Source organism: Rhinopithecus bieti, unplaced genomic scaffold, assembly GCF_001698545.2.
Source record: "Rhinopithecus bieti isolate Rb0 unplaced genomic scaffold, ASM169854v2 scaffold_11565, whole genome shotgun sequence".
Lineage (NCBI taxonomy): Eukaryota > Metazoa > Chordata > Mammalia > Primates > Cercopithecidae > Rhinopithecus > Rhinopithecus bieti.
Window position 1 is genome coordinate 2,415,894 of NW_016807049.1, and position 19,946 is coordinate 2,435,839.

General features: G+C 37.4%; 1 long non-coding RNA gene across 2 annotated transcripts in view; it reads right to left on the reverse strand.

Annotated features, from left to right (window-relative positions):
* Positions 1 to 19,946, reverse strand: part of LOC108534420 (uncharacterized) — a 226,256-nt gene that overhangs the window by 172,519 nt on the left and 33,791 nt on the right. The gene's annotated exons all lie outside the window — the stretch shown is intronic.

Genomic DNA, 19,946 nt, shown 5'->3' on the forward strand with positions numbered 1-19,946 from the left:
AAAAAAAAAAAAAAAAAAAAAAAAAAAAAAAAATCCCCTATATCCTGTAAGTCAGTTTACTTGGATTTCCAAAATAAAATTTAAATTTTTTTATGGATACAGTCATTCACTGAAACTTGGTTTATGTGTTTTAAAAATCAGAAACAATCAAACTGTTCATCAATAAAGTGTTTACTTAAACATGATATATAATTTTATGTAGGACTATGCAAAACAGAACAATAATGATGGAAAATGTATAGCAATATGCGTAAGAATAGATTCATTTAGAACAAAGTATCCCAACCTATGTTGGGAAAGATAAACTAGTACATTGAGAAAGGCTGTAGATGTGCTGAAATATTTATATTCCATTGTACAAATATAATTTCTTTATGTTTCATTATAGGAAAAAGTTGGAAATCACCAATTTATATTATAGTATTTAAAGGAAATAACTTCCAAAATTCACATACACATTATGGTTACATTTATAAAACATAAGTATGCCAAGAGATAAAGACTACAAGTGGTTTTATAAAAACAAAACCATCAACATGCTATACTGATTGCATTTGTATTGATTTTATTCACAGTTTTCAAACATTTTGTAGTGTGGGCCTATTATATTAACAGTGAAAAATGAAAATGAAAATACAGTATTATATGAATTTCAGGAAAAAATCTTAAGTCAAAATAATGGTCAAAGAGCTTTCTCTCATTGAAATTTAATTTGCTCAATGATGAATTAAATAACACATGGCACAATTTGAATTCTCCTAAAATGTTTAGCTTTTGAAATCCTAGCCCATGAGTTATCAGTACGAAAGTTCTCCAAAGCATTCAAAGCAGTTTACCATAGTAGTAGAAATCAAGGACTCTCCATACTTTGTAGGCTTCTCATTCATTCAGAAATTGCTACTTGTTTGACCTTGGGCAAGTTACTTTAACTGGCTGTGTCTTCGTTTTCTATGCTATAAAAGTGGTTTGATAATTACAATACTTACCCTGTGAATGGTGGAGAGAGTTAAATGACTTAATATGTATGAAGCACTTGGTTAAGGGCCTGGCATGTAGTTCTAAGCAAGTGCTATAAAAGTATCGTCTATTACTACTATGCTTTTAATGCTGAAACAGACATAAAAGTGTCTATGAAACTAATTGTATACTAATTCAATTAGAAAAAAGTGGAAATGAAATATAGTATATTGGTAATGACAGGGGAGTTTTAGAATTATTACAGGCATACTCAACTCTATTTCCTCCTCATAAAAGCTATCATCCACAACCAGACCTGCTGTTTGGTAGCTCAGATTTGAAAATAGCCCTTTTGACAGCAAGGTCAAGGGAATTCCTCTTGTGAAAGAGAGAACTGCTTAATGCAAACAATAGGTAGAGAGTTATTTACAAAATATATTTTGTATAATTTTTGTATACATAAAAAATACAGAGGGTATTCTGTAATACCTTCTGGTAAAATTAATTCTCCATGGACAAATGCAAAACAAAATAAAAATATATATGAGTAAAAGTTATTAGTAAGTCAGAATGAAGGTATAGTACTTAAACCTACTTCCCTTTCTAGCTAAGAACTATTTGCTGAGTTGCGGATACTCAGTTCAGTGAGGGAGGGTCTACTCTGCAAAGAGGTGCTTCCAAAATACTCATAAAAACAGCCTTCTTAGGCCATCCCAAAGTGGCTGAAATATGCCATAGGAGAGGGTGTGGATTTGCCTGCCACATGGCTGCTAGCTTTGCTCTCTGCTCTGCACTGGCTTCTCCTCTTGACTTCCCAGCAAAGACGGCCTTTGTAACTTCATGACACTCATATCCAGGAGCGGGTGAATTACAACACCCATCTCTGCCCCTACAGTCAACAAAAATACACGCTCACCACCTGCTATCAAGCAGCAAGTGCTGTCTTCCTTTATGATATATAATGTTTTCATTACGGAACTAGAAAAAAAGAAAATTTGTTCCAAAACTTTCTATATGGCAAAAGATACATGGCCCTACATAGCTTTAAAATGTATAGCAATGGCAAGAGAATGGCATGAACCCAGGAGGCGGAGCTTGCAGTGAGCCGAGATTGTGCCACTGCACCCCCACCTAGGCGACAGAGCCAGACTCTGTCTCAAAAAAATAAATAAATAAATAAATTATAGCAATGGAACCCATAGATATTACTTATGAATGAAGAGGAGAGAAGAGGATGGAAAGAGAAAAATGTATAGAACTTTAAAGTTTCCAGTGCTCCTCCACATTCATTATTTTATTTGAGGTGATTCACACAACAGTTTTATGAGGTTAAATAAGCAAAGCTAAATGTTAGCTGCCATCCTCAAGTTACTGGATCCCCATGGCATCTTAAGCAATCCAATCAACATTTCTCAGAATCCTTGTCTGTAGAAGTTGCAATGCCTGTCAATTAAATAATAGAGTACAGTTGTGAAGATGAAAAACATGAAATTGTCTCATGTTGTGAAAACTCTTGAATGCCAGAGGTAAACTTGTTACATAGTTCCTAAATATAGAAATTAATTATGTATTTCAAGTACAAAGCATTGATTAAGAAGATTTTGTATGTAACTAAGATGGCTTGGAGATATTAGCTGAGTACAAAATGTCAATTGCTTTCAAGAAAAATGATTTTCTTATTTTTCTGTACCTATTATTCGAAAGTTAGAGGAATTGAGGTAAGAATTATATTAGTTGAAAGTATTTTCTGTGAAAATTATGATTCACTTTTTATCTTCCGTCTAAAGACTAAGTTTATTTATTTATTTTGGGATTTGGAATTATTCCTAGAATATAAACATGAATTGTTATAGGTATTAACCAAATTGGAGTCATTTTCTTACCCAAAAGACATAAAAAATTATTTAAAAAAAAACAAAATCATAAATGAGGAAATAAACAGTAATATTCTTACATTACCTGGGCCACATTGCAAATATACTATCCCATCTACTTATTATTTATTATATGATATGAAATATGACAGACCCAAATTTATTATATGGTAAGACTGCCTCCTCTGTTATTTCCCTATAAGGCCTCTTACGCAATGAATAAGACACACTAAGTTCTGTGAGCCATTTTGAAAGAGGACTTGACCATTGTAATTAGAATCTCTGAAGAAACAGACCCAGAGAAAAATCTCAAAATAATGTTTTGTCGGTTTTTAAGAGCAAAGCACAAAAACTACATCTAATTTAGGAAAGTCTTATTTTACCGCAATGCTGCTATAGCCTGCATGCTAAGTTCAGGGAACTTAAGCACAGTCAATGGTTCAATGAGCAGATTAAAATGTGCAGTGAGACTGAATAATTATAGTAATTCCCAACTGGGAGAGGAGAGCTTTGAATGTTTATTTGGATGTCCTAAATTTTGTTTTTGGTCTAGAATATAACATTTAAAAGGACCTATTTAGCAACTGTTCATATGTGCTGTTATACATCACTGTCCTCCAAGGATACCTCTCAACTTACTAAAGAAGCAGCCACTCTATAAAGTGATTGGAACACATCATCTAAGAACTTCTGGATGAAAATATCTGCACTCCATCTAAAGACAGATTCAGATCAAAACAACTGCATCAACATACACACAGGCAGCAATTATATATACATCATTGATTTGCTATTTTAATGTTGTTACATATTTATGTTGATGACCTTAATTCCACTCTTCCACTTATTCTACCTTCCATTTATTTTTCTTTATTCTACCTTCTCATCTCCTCTACCCTAAAATCAAATTAGTACAGGTTTAACACTCATGTTAAGGGTTAAAAATAGTCAATTTTTTTTTTTTTTTTTTGCTATAATTTCCATCCAAGAACTTACCATAGTATCTCATGTGCATCAAGATACAGAGTCAGGGCCAGGCACGGTGGCTCATGCCTGTAATCCCAGCACTTTGGGAGGCCGAGGTGGATGGATCACGAGGTCAGGAGAGTGAGACCATGTGGCTAACACAGTGAAACCATGTCTCTACTAAAAATACAAAAACTTAGCCGGGCGAGGTGGCGGGCGCCTGTAGTCCCAGCAACTTGGGAGGCTGAGGCAGGAGAATGGCGGGAACCCAGGAGGCGGAGCTTGCAGTGAGCCGAGATCGGGCCACTGCACTCCAGCCTGGGCGACAGAGCGAGACTCCGTCTCAAAACAAAACAAACAAACAGAAAAAAGATACAGACTCAGAAACACTGACTTCAAGCAACACGTGCATCATCACTGAAAATAGTTTTCATATAAATCAGAAAGCAAATCAGTAGTACTCATCCACACTTGGTTTTTTAATGTTTTTCTCATCCCAGAAAACTTAGAGGTACTTGAAGTTATCTGATCTCAAGACTTAGGAATCATCACAAATAACTCCCTGGGTTTCTGGCACACAATTAAGATGTCAGTAAAAGCACCCATGTGAGGACTTTTTACAACTATATATTCAAATTAACATAATGCAGACGTAATGCTCTGATTTTTTAAAATCCAGGTTAAAATATGTACAAATAAAAAGTCTGTATATCACAGACCTATTCAGAATTGCAGGTGGATTTAGCACTTATCATTTTTCAGAGCCACTTCAAGAATTCCTAGATAGGCTCAGCTCTCCAAAAGAACTGAGAATCTGCCAAGTGAAGCCTGATGTTTAACTTAATGTGAGTAACAAGAGGGTAGAAAGGAGGATAAAGGGACGTTCTACTTACACACACAATAGGAAGTCTTCCATCCTCATCCCAAATTTAAAAATTGTTATGCCTCACTTGCATTCAATACCTATCTAGATAGCTTTGGAAATAAAACCCAGCAAGCAAAGGAGTCAAGTCTTTATTTAAGGGGAAGTATTGGAAACAAAGAGAAAAAGAAAGTGCATTGTGAAGAATGGAGTATATATGTTTTTAAAAAGATAGTGAAGCATTTAAGGTGATATGTACCACTAGCCACCACGTCAGTAAAATTTTCTCATAAAAGAAGAAATAAAGGTCTTATAAGCAGTTAAGATTCATTAAAATTAGTGCTTAGATGCAATACATAAATTCTTATTTTGAAGTTTTTTTTTACATATTTTAAAGAATATGAAGAGAATGTCAGTAAGATGGTGAAATAGGAGGTCTCAGACTTCACTACCCCTATAGAAAGTTCAACAAGCAACTATTCACAGTTAAGAATGTGTTGGCTGAAATCCCAAAAGTTGGTAATAAGCCCAAATCATCTGTGTCATCCATAGAATTCAATAAAAACCTTATTTAATGGGTAAGAGAAATGGTCTCATTTTGATGAGACCCAAGTCCCTCTCCCCCAAGTCAGGACAGTGCCACACAATGATAATTCCTCAAGGTCCAGTTTCTACGATGGGAAAGAGAACTAGAGGCAGACACCCAGCTTCCCTAGCATTATGAAATGCTTTTTCCAGGAAGCCCATTCTGGTTTCAGCTTACAGAGAACGGGAGGAAATGGCACAGCTAGACCACTCGGGATCAAGTAAAAATAAGGAGACAGCGCCCTTGGCGACTAGCTCACAGATCTTGATGGTAAGTAGCAATGTGTCCCTGCCAGCAGTGGCACCCGAGCAGAGGTACCAGGTCACAGCATAATCCATCTATAAAACCAAGCTGGGGCTCCCAGAAGTGTGGGAAGTTCGACCTGGCTCGAATCCCTAGATGGTCAGCCTCCAGGACCACCTTCAGACTCAGCCCAAGGAGAGAGACTACCACCACCACCGTGGATTTCAGGAAAATGTAGGGGCTAATTCTGCCACATTCAACAGTTTCAACAGTGCACAGACAAGCCTCAAAGCCCACCCTGAGGCCCTACCAAAGCAGAGACAAACTTCAACCGTGAACTGCTACTGAGCTTCGTAGTTGGTTACATCCCTCCAGGTCAGCAACTCCACCTGAATTTGGAGCCCCTCCTGCAACCCTGCTCAGCTGCTGAACTAAAATAACACCTGACAAGGAAATACAACCAGTGGTCCTGCCAGATCACAGCTGACTGTAGTGTCCATACAGCAGTGCAGCCTGATAACAGAGCTTACTCAGTGGTCTTGCCGGAAAGCAGAGCCCAGCTACTTTCCCACCTGAACTCAGAAAAAAGGCAGCAGTCCATCTATCCACAGGGCAGCAGTCCATCTATCTAGAGAACCACAGGGCAGGTTATGCCTGCACAGGGTCATCACCGGCTAGCCCATACAGAATTACAGGCTACATTAAATAGTATCGGTCTCTCCCTACTGAAGGACACCTGTGAAAACCAAAAGAAGTGGCTCTCTCCCTAAATGCACAAGCATACAAGAATACAAGGATTACAAAGACTCAGGAAATTATAACATATCCGAAAGAAACTAATGAAGCTCCAACAATGTACCCTAAAGAAAGAGATGCATGAAATGACAGAGAATTCAGAATAATCCTTAACAAGGTCAGTGAACTACAAGAATATATCAATTAAAAATTACATAAAATTTGAAAACATATACACAAATCAACTGAGAAATTTAACTAAGGAACAGGTAAAAAAATTGTAAAAATATAGAAATCTCAGAGGTAACGAGTACAATAATGAGACAAGAAATGCAATATAAAGCTTTGAGAGCAGGCTTAATTAAGCTAAAGAATCAGTGAGCTCAAAGACAGAATATTTGAGATTATTAAGTCAGAGGAACAGAAAGAAAAAAAATGACAAAGAATGAGGAAAGCCTACAGGAATTATGGAACCTATCAAGAGACCTAACTTTCACATAATATGAATTTCAGGGAGAAAAAGAAAGAGAAAACAACAGAAAGCATATTTTAACATATAACAGCTGGAAATTTGTAATCTGGGCAACAATGCCAACATCTAGGTACTGGAAGTACAGAGATCTCGATAAAATTCAACACAAAGAGGAGTTCAGAAAGAGACCTAATAATTAAACTATTAAAAATCAAAGACAAAGAAAAAATTCTCAGAGCAATAAGCGATAGGAAACATAGCTTTTATAAAGGTGTTTCAAAATGACTATTGGCAGATGTCTCAGCAGAAGCCCTGCAAGCCAAAAGAAAATAGGATGATATAATCAGCCGGGCGCGGTGGCTCACGCCGTAATCCCAGCACTTTGGGAGGCGGAGGCGGGTGGATCATGAGGTCAGGAGATCCAGATCATCCTGGCTAACACGGTGAAACCACATCTCTACTAAAAATGCAAAAAATTAGCCGGGCGTGGGGGTGGGCGCCTGTGGTCCCAGCTACCCTGGAGGCTGAGGCAGGAGAATGGCGTGAACCCAGGAGGCAGAGCTTTCAGTGAGCAGAGATTGTGCCACTGCACTCCAGCCTGGGTGACAGAGAGAGAGACTCCCTCTCAAAAAAAAAAAAAAAAAAAAAAAAAGAAAAAAGACAAAAAGAAAAGAAAAGAATGATATAATCAAAGTGCTGAAGGAAAAAAAGAAAAAAGAAAAAAAAAATCCTGCCAACAACCACAAAAAAAAAGTTTTACCCAGCAAAACAGTCCTTAAGAAATGAGAGAGAAATAAAAAATTCTTAGACAGAAAGTTAAGGGAGGTCATCACCCCTAGGCCTGTTTTACAGGAATTGCTAAAGGGAGCTCAGTAAGCTGAAACAAAAGGCTACTAATTGATAAAGTAAAACTTAAAAAAGCACGAATTTTCTAAGTAATTAAAAGCCAAATTCAGAACACACTAGGACAGTAATGCTGGTGTGTAAAGAATTTTATCCCTAGCACATAAGTTAAAAGACAAAACTTAATTACAATTATAACTAAAATACATTATCAGAGATACATATTATGAAATGATATCAAAATCATAGAATATGATAAGGGTAAGAGTAAAGCTGTAGAGTTGTTTTATGAAATCAAAGTTAGGTTGTTACCAGCTTGAAGCAGACTGTTGTAAGATGGTTTATGTAAGCCTGCTGGTCACTACAAAGCAAAAACTTACAGTAGATGCACACAAAAAAATAGAAAGAATTCAAAGCCTACAAATACAGAAAACCATCAAACCACGAAGGAAAACAGTGAGAGAGAAGGAGAAAAACAGCATCTACAAAACAACCAGAAAACAATTTTTTAAACAGCAGTAATAAATTCTTATCAATCAATAACTACTTTCAATGTAAATGGATTAAATTATCCAATAAAAAGACATGGAGCAACTGAACGGGTTTGAAAGAGACCCATGGGACTCTATGCTGTGTTCAGAAAAATCACTTCACTGTTGTGTTTAAGGGCAAGCATAATCTGAGAGTGCAGAAATGGAAAAAATTTCATGCAAATGGAAATCCAAACAAGAGCAAGTTTAGGTCTACTTATATCAGGAAAAAAAAAAAAAAACAGACTTTAAGTTAAAACCTGTAAAAAGAGAGAAAGAAAGACATTATATAATGATAAAAGGGCCAATTCATCAAGAGGATATAACATTTGTAAATATGTATGCACATTGGAGCACCTAAATACATAAAGCAAATATTAAAGAATCTGAAGAGAGAAATACATTGCACTACACTAAGAGAAGGAGACTTCACTACCTCACTTTCAATATCTGGATTCATAATCTACTGCCTGTTCTGAATTCTAACACGGGCAGCTTTTCCTATAACTCCACCCTCCCTAATTGCCTACAATGTGCCAAGCAGACATAGTACCTACAGGGGAAAGGAAGGGAAGGGCTGTCTGGGACTCTGGCTGGTGCAGCAATGGAAGAGAACAGGACAGGGACATGAAAAACCCATCCTAAATATGGGTTAGAATGTGAGATGTGATAAATTACAATTGCCAAGACAGTGTGGGAAGAATTCTGAAGAGAATCCTCAAGTAATTACTGGTGTTATTCCAAGGGGAGCTAAAATCATCACCCAATAATCATTTTCTGGATTTTCTATTAGCCACAATCAGACTTAACTAATAAGTGGGGAAGAAATGTGTTTATGAGTATTCTCTAACAGATACAAATCTGTTCAAATAGAGTCAATGTCCTTCTAGAATATTCTAGAAAACTACTCTAATGAGTATTTTTAACAAAAGCAAACTTACCCTGGTCAAATGAAGTTTAAGATTCAGAGGATCTCACTTGCACAGTCCCTTGAAAAAATTGTGAGAGAACTCTATATAGTCACATGGACTATATTTTCCCCAAGTTACAAAAGTAATAAGTTTCAACTATAATTAGTGAAGACCACTCTCTCCACTCTGATCATCTTGCCTTCAGCATATTTCCTTCTATGACTAATGATGTTGGAATGGCTTAGAATAGTCTGGAGTCCAGCGAAGGGGAAGTTGAGTTGAGGATACATTTAATTTGGGTTTAGTGGATATATATTTGTGGCTTAAAGTCATTTTTGTGCAATCTTATGTTATTGCTACTTGATCCAGTATAAGACTACTCCTGCTTCCTAATGCTTCATAATACTTGTCACCTGTAGTATGTGCTGATGGAGGAGAAACAAGATTTGAAATGCACATGGCCTGTGAAAAATTATTAAAACAAGAATAAATTGGGGATATAACATATATGACCATAAGTGTACCATATATTTTTTTAGACTAGAATAATGAAAAATAGACTTGAACAAAATGTTTGTCCTTACAGGACAGAAACCACTTCACCATATTACAATTAGAAAGTATATCTATGGGCCGGGCACGGTGGCTCATGTCTGTAATTCCAGCACTTTGGGAGGCCGAGGCGGGTGGATCACAAGGTCAGGAGTTTGAGACCAGCCTGACCAACATGGTGAAGCCCTGTTTCTCCACTAATAATACACAAAAATTAGCCGGGTGTGGTAGTGCATGCCTGTAATCCCAGCTACTCAGGGAGTTGAGGTAGGAGAATGGCTTGAATCTGGGAAACAAAGGTTATGGTGAGCCGAGATCGTGCCACTGCACTCCAGCGTAAGCAACACAGCAAGACTCTGTCTCAAAAAAAAAAAAAGAAAAGAAAAGAAAAGAAAGTATATCTATATATCTGTGTTGGGGAAGTTACAATTTTTATGCACGGCAACGTACTAAATTCCATCTTAGAGTATCTGACACATCTTGACCTGAAAAAGTCTGAGGCAGATGAAATGACATGCAACATTAAATCAATGCAGCAGAACAATCTGAAAAACACATGTCTATACCTATCCTCCTGTCTATCCCTCTCTATCTACCAATCAACACACACTAAAGGGTCAATGTACATAGCATAAGAACAATTTTTATAACTACATAGCTCAATTAAAAAAACAGCAATTGTGAAAAATATTTATATTACTCTTGGATATGTTTATTTTCAGGTTATGCTTATATTTTTCCAGATTTACTAATCAATCGAAATAGTCAAACATTATAGGAAGAAAGTATTGTTGTGGAAGCCAAGAATGTAAAATAAGGAAAACTGTCCAAACCTTCAAATTTTCCAAAATTCTTATAGCATAGAGACTAAATACCATAATGGTCAAAATCATGGAAATTTAAAAAAGAACCATGAAAAATAATTTTTAAAAACAGATGCTTAAAATACCAACAGAAGAAATAGACAATTATGAGAATCAGAACACTCCTAAGCAGAAATCTAAAACAGATGGAATATGAAGGTGTTTGTAAAGTCAATAGAACATCTACAAAATAACCAACAACCTCAGTTTTACTTCACTAAGTGTTGTGATCAGTTGGTAAGGCTGGTAGTATGAGTAATGATTTTGTTCTCCTGTACTTAATAAAGTACTGCTTGTACTTTTAAAATCATGATAAAATAATCTCTACAAAGAATCTAGGTGCATAATACAAGAGGCACAAAATTGATGCTTCTTGAACATACTTTTATTTTAAAATTTTTATTGTGGTAAAATAAACATAACATAAAATTTGCCCTTTTAACTACTTTAAACATACGATTTGGTGACATTAAGTACATTTACAGGTTGTGCAACCATTACCAGTATCCATTTCCAGAAGTTTTTCATCATTCCACACTTGGTTCTAGCCAAAAGACCAAGAAGCGATCTTTTTCATCATTCCAAAAGGAAACTCTGTACTTTTTTAAGCAGTAACTCTGTCCTGTTCCACCCTCAGCCTAGGTCAAACACATATTCTTTTTAAAAAAATACTTTCCATACTTTTATATTTATACTTTAAAATAATACTTTTTATACTCTTCAGAATCCTGTCTCTTATATTCCAATACAAAAGTAGTATATATGCTACAGTTTATATACTGTGTTCAACAAGAAAAACATTGTTTATATTAGATATGTTTTCAGACTGAGAATATATTGAGAAACTTAGAAGAAAATTAAGATTTCACAGAACATAAAATAGTTGTGTTTACTTGTTTTACAAATAACCACTTGTCCCATAATAAAGACCTAACAGAAAAAAAAAAGCTTTTTCATCTTTAAGCATAAAAAATATTTGCCTCAGTATCTATTGTCCTATACAGCATGTCTCTTGCAATAAAAAACTATGAAGCACACATAAAGACAAGAAAACAAAGCACAATGTAAAGAGACAAAACTCCAGACTCAGATATGACATGTGTTGGAACTATCAAACAGAGACTTAAAAAAATCTATGATTTTAATACGTTAAGTGTACTAATGGAAAAAGTAAGCAACATATAAGATCAACCAAATAATTTCATCAAAGAGATGAAAACTGTAAAAAAAAAAAAATCAAATTGAAATGCTAGAAATAAAAAAAACAGTAACAGAGATGAATAATGACTTCCACATGCTCATCAGATGATTCAATAAAACCGAGAAATCGCTGAGCTCAAAGACCAGTTAACATAACTTACCAAACTGAAATGAAGTGAGGAAAAGAAATTAGAGGGGCAGGGAAAGAGAACCAGAGCACCCGAAAGCTGTAAGTAAACATCAAAGGGTCTAACATACATGTAATTGGAAGCCCAGAAGGAAATAAAAAGAGAATAGGGAAGGATATACACTTGAAGAAATTATGGCTGAATATTCTTCAAAACTGGTGATAGCCACAAAACCAAAGATTCAAGTAGTACAGAAAACACCACGCAGGATAAATGCCCTCAACAAAAGTCTCACCTTAGCATATCATATTCAAATTGCTGAACATCAAATACAAAGAAAAAAATATTTAAAGCAATCTGAGGGGGAAAATGTATTAACTACAGATGGAGGATAAAAATTACAGCAGACTTGTTAATCAGATATTATACAATTAAGAGGGCAAGATACTTTAAACTGATGAAAGAAAAATAAAATGTTAACCCAGCATTACATACCCATTGAAAATATTCTTTAAATATGGAGCAGAAATAGACTTCTTTAAAATTAGAGTCTTGCTCTGTCATCCAGGCTGGAGTGCAGTGGTGCAATCATAATTCACTGCAGCCTGAAACTCCCGGGTTCAATTGATCCTCCATCCTCAGCCTCCCAAGTAGCTAGTACTACAGGTGCTCACCACTGTGCCTGGCTAATTTTTTATTTTTTTTTAGAGATGAGGGTCTTGTTATGCTGCCCAGGGTGGTCTTGAATGCCTGGTCTCAAGCAATCCTCTGGGCTTAGCCTCCCAAAATGCTGGGATTCCAGGCATGACCCACCATGCCCGGCCAGAAATAGACTTTTCAAAGACAAAACAGATAATTCAATGCCGGGAGACCTACTCTTATGAAAAGTTAAAAGAAGTTTTTTTAAATAGATGGAAGATGACGTAGGTCAGAAACTTGGATCTACAAAAAGAAATGAAGAATGTTCACCAAAGGAGTGAATAAAAGTATAATATCTTTTTGGGCCGGGCACAGTGGCTCACGCCTATAATCCCAGCACTTTGGGAGGCTGAGATGGGTGGATCACAAGGTCAGGAGATCGAGACCATCCTGGTTAACACGGTGAAACCCCATCTCTACTAAAAATACAAAAACTTAGCCGGATGTGGTGGGCACCTGTAGTCCCAGGAACTCGGGAGGCTGAGGCAGGAGAATGGTGTGAACCCGGGAGGCAGAGCTTGCAGTGAGCAGAGATTACGCCACTGCACTCCAGCCTGGGGAACAAAGTGAGACTCCGTCTTCAAAAAAAAAAAAAAAAAAAAAAGTAAGTGTGCTGACAATGCGGCAAGGACTGGGAGAAAGAATTTTGAAATCCATGTATCATACAGTTTAGATCTATGCTGCTATTAAAAACACAATAGAAAACTTTTTTTTTTTTCAGATCGGGTTTGCACTCGTTATTGCCCAGGACTAGACGTCAATGGTGCATATCTCGCGTCACCGCAACCTCATGGTCCTCCCAAGCTTCAAGACGATTCTCACTGCCTAAACCCCCAAAGTAGCTGGGATGAACAGGCATGCACCACATAATGCCTAGCTAATTAATTGTATTTTTGGGTAGAGACAGGGTTCCTCCAATGTTGGCAGGCTAGGTCTCGAAATCCTGACCTTCAGGTGCATGCCACCCGCCTCAGCCATCCCAAAGAATGCGGAATTACAGGCCGCAGCCCCGTGCCAGGCTAGAGAAGCATTTCTTAACCAAATTTTAAAACAATCTAAATAAATTACAATGATTTCCCTAATAGATGAAACTGTAAAGACTAAATGCAATATTAACCTACAATTAGTAATATTTAAAAGATAATATGTCATCCTAAAAGGAATCACATGTATTCTACTCTTTTAAAATAAATTCCATCGTATTTCAATGACATGATTATAAAATTGTTATCATATAAAGAAGCAGTCCAAATGTGTGCAGCTTCGTGGCATGGGCAAGGAACAATGGGGCTTATGCGACTTAAATCTAGGTATCTTTTGGATTTTTTTTTTTTTTTTTTTTTGAGACCAGAGTCTTGCTGTGTCACCAGGCGGCTGGAGCTGCTTGCTCCGGAGTGGTGTCATAATTCGCTCACCTGCCAACCTTTCGCCTCTCTTGTTTTTGTGTTTCATGCCTATTCTCCGCTACTCCTAGTTTTTGTCCTCCTAATAGTTCTGTGGCATTTACAGCACCCGCCACGCATGCCCAGCTAAGTTTTTTGTGTTTTAGTAGAGACGGGGTTTTACTGTGTTAGGCAGAATGGTCTCAATCTCCTGACCTCATGATCCGCCTGCCTGGGCCTCCCAAAGTGCTGGGATTACACGCGTGAGCCACCGTGCCCAGCCTATTTTGGATTTTTTGATGTTTTGATAATTGCCATCTATTTAGTACTGGTAATATATTGTTATTTCTTTTCTCATTTTACGTGTTTTTAACTTTATTCATAATTTAGTGTTTGTCATTTTGTATTATCAAATTTTTGTCCACTTCACTTTTCACAAAATCTGAATCCATTTCCTGGTTTTAAATAATACTGTAAAATTATCTGATACTTTATAGCTAATTGGCATAGAGTGGAAACTTTGCAACAGTAGTATACAACTTCTCAGAATCCTCTTCATAATTACAAATGGAATAAGGAAAAGCAATCAGCACCTAAATTACTTTATATGGATCAATGCTTTGGATATACAATAAGAATGCAACATGAGGAAATGTTTTTTCCCCCCTCTCTGCTGTGTAAAAATATCCAAGAGATTGTCCAGTGCAACCTTTCCCAATGTTGAGGCCATTCGTGCCCAGATCAAGTGACTTTTCTATGTCAGGCCTCTGAGCCCAAGCGAAGCCATCACATCCCCTGTGACCTGCACATACACATCCAGATGGCCTGAAGCAACTGAAGAACCACAAAGGATGTGAAAATAGCCAGTTCCTGCCTTAACGGATGACATTCCACCATTGTGATTTATTCCTGCCCCACCCTAACTGATCCATTGACTTTGTGACAATACACCCTCCCCACCCTTGCGATAACGTACGTTGTGATATTCCCCCGCCCTTGTGAATGTATTTTGTATGATACACCTCCCTCTACCCTTGAGAAGGTACTTGGTAATATCCTCCCCCGCCCTAAAAAGGTACTTTGTAATATTTTCCCCACCCTTGAGAATGTACTTTGTAAGATCCACCCTCTGCCCACAAAAAATTGCTCCTAACTCCACTGCCTATCCCAAACCTACACGAACTAATGGTAATCCCACCATGCTTCCCTGACTGTCTTTTTGGACTCAGCCCACCTGCACCCAGGTGAGTAAAAAGCTTTATTGCTCACACAAAGCCTGCTTGGTGGTCTCTTCACATGGACGCACATGACATTCTATAGCTAATAGCAGTTGGTGGCAGATGTGAGATGATAATTCTGTTCTCCCAAATTTACACTGCCACTGAAATGAGGATGGGAAAAACAACAGAATGGAATAGGACTTCCAATGAGGACCCAATGCAACCAAGAGGAAGTGGAGATCTCCAGAAGCAGAGAGGGTAGACCTGTAAGAAACCCAAGGATGCCAAACCTGCAGGCTTAAATTGTCAAGTTCTCAATGTCAAGTTCTTAAGGCAACCTGGTGCTTGATACTGAAGGACTTCCTAAGATAGAAAAAGTTTTAACTTGTAATCTGTCAGATACAAAAGAATTTCCTCTTCAAAGGTTTAGCTTGTTCAGCGTCCTTGTTCTTTTTTCCCTACTTCCAAGGCCAAACTAACTTCCTTATCCTTTGTGCCTCCCTGTCTTGGTTTCACAGTAAACAACTTTCCTGCTGGTCCTTATCTACATAGCCCACATCTGCTACCCACTCTGTAAATCACTGCTCCCGCTGAAACTGCCCTTCCCGCCAGTGTAACCACATTCCTGCACCTTTCAAGTCAGCCAGTCGAGTTAGATTGTGTGGTCCAACTCCAGCCAGTGGAGGCAGGACACAGTGGCAGGGACAAGCTGAGTTAGGAATTAAAAACCCCTTCCCTCCTTTATTCTGTGTGTTCTAGTGGCAACCAGGCTTGCGAGTAACACCCTTCTACAGAAGTAAATTTGCCTTGCTGAGAAATCCTTTGTTTAAGTGCTCATTTTGTTTGTGATTCTGAGCCTTATTTCCAACACAATCCTTCAGAGTTGCCCATTAAATGAGTTCAGCTTGCCCATAAACATGCCCTCTAGGAACATTTGAAAACTGCTACATGAGAAAGCTTCAGCACTGGCACCAATCTAAGTCACCTCTCTTGCTCCACTACGCCCTTACCCCGGCCCTGGCTGCTCACCCACACTTGCCACCATATCTCTACTGAATTCACACTATTTTCCTGCTGTAACAACAACTCAGTTTAGACTCAATTTCTTGTGTAACCACAGAACTTCCCTTAGCAAGACACATACTCTCACTTCAATCTTGAGGAAATAATTTGCTACATCCATTTTTCTCTCTGGTTCCCCTACTTCAAAGCAGTGAGTTAAACAAGAATACATAAAATGTGGCCCTAAGATCATGTCTATTATGACTAGCAGAAGATCTATAATTTTAATAAAACTGGATGCATTTGAACAACCTATGAATTTTTATCATTTCTCTGAGTCTGGAATCTAATCTGTCAGTTTCCTGTAGTTACTCAGACTCTGTTAATACCCAAAGAAGAACTTTGACTGAATATCAATATGTTCCAACCCAAATGTAGAAATCAGCACAATCAGGACTTAGGAAGTTATTGAAATCACCTGATAGCTGACAAACTGTTATAAGTAAATATCAATGCCAACACAAGAATTTTGCAAAAGTTTATGAACGCACCCAGTACTTTTTAACATACTTACTATAACATCCCCTACCCTGTGGGATGAAAACCAACCCCCATCTAAGAAACAAATTGTAACACTTTACCTTTCATTTTCAAACTCTTAAAATAAAGTCTCAGAAAATTGTCACCCATTGCTTTCCATAGGGTTAGAAGTTTATTCACACAAGGGTCAAAATACTTTTGATTTTATTTCTAATTGACAAATCACAGTTGTATATCTTTATGGGGTACAACGTGATGTTTTGATTGTTGAAATACAAAAAGCCTCCTTCTAAAGTGATACTAAATAATGCCTAAATGAGTTTTTCTAAACGTGTGCCAGCTTTGTTTAATCAGACAAATAAATACAAGTTATTTATACCATTTTAATATAAATAGTTCAAGATTTTTACTTTTCTCTCCCTTTATGTCACTACGAATACACTAGAAATAATAATCACAATAGTACATGGCTAGGACTATTTAAATAATAATACTCTTTAACTTACATTTTTGTTACCTATTATATGCTGGGACCAATAGATGTATCTCATATATGTATTATTCTCATAATGTCTAGCTGGTATGTATTATAATACCATATTTATGTTAGAATTATGGCTCATAAAGATGAAGTGAATTTTTGAAATTATGAGAACAAAACTTTATTTTTGCCTAAAATAATGTTTGCACACATTAGGATTACCATAAATATTTGCTTAATCAATAAATTAACATGAATAAACCCAGTTTGTCTGTGGCTAAAGCACATACCTTTTTCCTATACTGTGTTCAGCTTTTATCCTCTTTTGTTTAAAAACCATTTAAACAGTCAAGTGGTAAAATTGGAGCATAATTCTAAATAAAACAAGGAAGGTGTAGGGATTGGTGACTCATTCCAAAAGTATTCTAATTTCCAGTATCATAATCAAAATACATTCAGTTCATACCCATATTCATCAAGGAAATTGCAAACTATAATTTGATGCCATCAGCAAACCGTGAGCACCAGGCCACATGGCCACACACCAACAGAGAACAGAGTGCCGAATGTCCCTGAGCCTCATCTCCCAGCTCAGGAACGCCACTGTTGAGCCACTATTACCCAGTACTGCCATTATCAATATCCACAGAGCAGCCATTTACAGCTCTCGCAGACAAGAGGGTGCATAATTCAGGAGGCTACACCTTTTTCTTCAGTCAGGAGCCTTTCCTCCTCCTGTGGCCACAGCTATTAGTAAGGGAACTTGGCAACAGTGAAGAGAGTTGCCAGGTGTTCCACCTGTGTGCTACTCAGCTAGCTCAACAACATGGCATACATCCAGGTGCGGTGGCTCACACCTGTAATCCCAGGACTTTGGGAGGCCGATGTCACCTGAGGTCAGGAATTCAAGATGAGCCTGCCAACATGGTAAAACCCTGTCTCTACTGAAAACACAAAAATTAACCAGGCATGGTGGCAGGTGCCTGCTGCAATCCCAGCTACTCAGTAGGCTGAGGCAGGAGAATCGCTTGAACCCAGGAGGCAGAGGTTGCAGTAAGCTGAGATCCTTCCACTGCACTCCAGCCTGCATGACAGAGCGAGACTCCGTCTCAAAAGAAAAAAAAAAAAAAAAAAAAAAAAAAAAACAAGAAAAGAAAATAGCATACAATGATTAGCACCCATAAAAATGGTTTTCTGCATTGACAATGCTTTTAGGTCAAACTGAAGTGCACCCATTGAAAGTGACCCACCCTAATTTAAATGATGCTGTTACAGACAGTGTTGGTGTTCTCTCTCCGCATGGATGGTTGGGAAGTTGGAAGACCTTGTTATTCTCAGTTTCCTTCATGGACATAGGGCACCCTCAGAGGACCCAGTAACTGACAGGTCTCCTAGGTGGCCCAAAGTTCTACTGGCATGAGAGAGAATTCATCAGTAAGCTTCACAGGTAAACAAAGATTCTCAACTCTCTTATATTTTGAAATGACAAGTTTTTACTCTAAGGAGAAAACAGGCAGTTTTGTTCTCTGCCAGCTATAAATAGTGCTATTGAGACTATGAATATGACAAGATGATCATGCATTGATGGGATGGTAATTTTCTTTAATGCTCTGAGGAGTTTTCATCATAGAGAAAATTTGTCTCTTCCAATTCATTCTAAAATATTATTTTAAAGAGAGAGAGAAGTATAGGCATTATCTTGTTTAGTAACAGTCACAAGTACATTGCTGAAACATACCATATTTTATGAGAGTTTTCATTTTATAAACAATGTTACTTATTCTGTCACTCAAGGCATAACTACTGAAAATTGGTAAGCTGCAAAGGTAATGGCTATTTCTATTGTAAGAGTCACATTAAGATGTCACAGACGAAAATACTGTTTTTAGGGAATGCAGAAATATGAAAGAAACCTGAAATAAATCTCTACCAAAGGTAGAAACATTTTAAAACAAGAAACAAAGGATAAAAGTCATTTTTTCTTTCATATCGTTATTTACATTTGTTATTCTGAAATGTGAAAGTGGAACACATGGGTTATTATGCGTATGATTTTTCCCATTTTTTTAGTCTAAATATTTTCCAATTTAATGTAGGTATCCTGGCATTGCATGAAAATAGACTGTAAATATATTAAGCCTTTTGGGGACCCTGGTTGTTAAACACACACATGAAGAAGCATTTGTTAGGAATCAAGTTCTGTGTGTGTACATGCAAGCATGCCTTTCCATGTTGTGATACGACCAGTAGATCTAGAAATGTTTCCCTCTCCTTCCAGTTCCCTCTTCTCCCCTCAGCATTGTAAAAAGCTATGCAGGAAGAACAATAGCGCTGTAAACACCAAGTGACCCATGTGTTTACTGCTGTGACATGCCCGAGAATACAGTAGACAGCCTTATGTGCACTGAGAACACATCACAGGTCTAAGGGGAGCACGCTGCCTCCTTGGTATGGATGCATCCAGGCCTGACTAGACTCAAGGACAACATGGGAGGGGTTAATAATCCTGACACATGGATTGAAGACAGACAGGATATCCATGTGGTTAGCCACGTGGATTCTAAAGGCAGATTAGGCAACATATTATGTGACCTTCAGCAAGTAAGTTACTGGCACTTTTTCCTTGGTTTCCCCAACTGCAAAATGGGGATAAAAAGCATACCTACCTCATACCTACCTAAAAATTATACCTACATTAACTTTGTAACAACTAAAGGAGTTAACATTTGTAAAAGGTCTAGAACAGTGATTAACATGTAGTGAGCACTATGCAAGTATTTGGTAGTAGTAGTGGTATTAACAGTAGTGATACTGGTGGCAGTAGTAATAGTGTTAGTAGTAGTAGAGTGTGGTTCTGTGACTTTCCAGGCACAGTGATCTCATTCACTGAAACTTATGTC